Here is a 1,066-nt window from a genome sequence, read left to right on the forward strand (position 1 = left end):
GCTTGGCCAATGTGCTCTCTGTGAAAGCCTGAGAGAATGTTTTCTCTCCATGTGACTCTCCTTAGGCACACTCTACATCATCGATCACTTTCCTCTTTGGCCCCATAATCTCCTTGATCAGAAAATTCAGGACACTACCGAGTTACATTATGTTACAGTACAAGTTCTCATATATCCTGAGTCTTAATTGACCTTGGAAGGCTAGGGCCGAAATGTTGGCTTTCCTTGCAATCTTCTTTTTCTCCCATTTTGGTCTGCAAACTTCGGTTGTTAACCATCCAGAAGACAAGCTTATTGTTATTACCATACAACTTAGGCTGTTAAACTTAACCTCACTACCTGTCTGCATATCAAACATCTTAGGCATAATGTGTAACAGGTATGTTTCATCAAGTATTAATATGTTGAATTTTAAGTCCCTACAGAATATGATAAAATCACATTTAAAAATTAGAATATATTTTAAAAATAGGCATAAAGAATTATATAATTCTTGTGTTTACACATAAGTCAAAAATCTCACCATATACAACCTTGAAGCAGGACAGTCCTACAATATTCCTTTTCCTGTCTCTTGCTATCATTCACCACCCCCTTCTTTTTGAACAATCATCTACCCGAGAGACAGCTCAGCAGCAACTGGCATGTCATGACAAGCAGCCCATATTCAGAAGACCAAAATGACAGGCTCTCCAAGCATGAAGGTACTATCACAAATTACCATCTGCAGTGCAGTAGCTTAGTTCACAGGTATCAGTATACACAGTCAGGGTGAGAATTTTTCCAATTAACTTAATTTTCCAATTAAATCTGGAGATTCTCAGGATCATTGCCTTGCCCATCTTCTACATATTACTGTATGACTTGACTTATTCATGTTTCCTAGCTCTTCTCCTTTACCTGTCTTGGTCAGTTAGTCCTTGAGTTCCTTCTTTCCTTTTAGTTGTATTATACATTTGTATTTGTATTTCTTCTTTTGGGTTCTTATACTAGGGAAACTATACGATATTTACACATGTGTGTCTGGTTTATTTCACTTAAGCATATGGTCTTCAAGGTATATTCA

The 1,066-nt window shown here is 37.1% G+C and overlaps 1 protein-coding gene across 1 annotated transcript in view; it reads left to right on the forward strand.

The window, feature by feature from the left end:
- LOC101567364 (protein PTHB1-like) overlaps positions 1–1,066 on the forward strand; it is a gene marked incomplete at its 3' end in the record, with an annotated part of 43,960 nt that overhangs the window by 42,344 nt on the left and 550 nt on the right. The gene's annotated exons all lie outside the window — the stretch shown is intronic.

This window comes from Octodon degus, unplaced genomic scaffold (assembly GCF_000260255.1).
Source record: "Octodon degus isolate 3935 unplaced genomic scaffold, OctDeg1.0 scaffold00629, whole genome shotgun sequence".
Lineage (NCBI taxonomy): Eukaryota > Metazoa > Chordata > Mammalia > Rodentia > Octodontidae > Octodon > Octodon degus.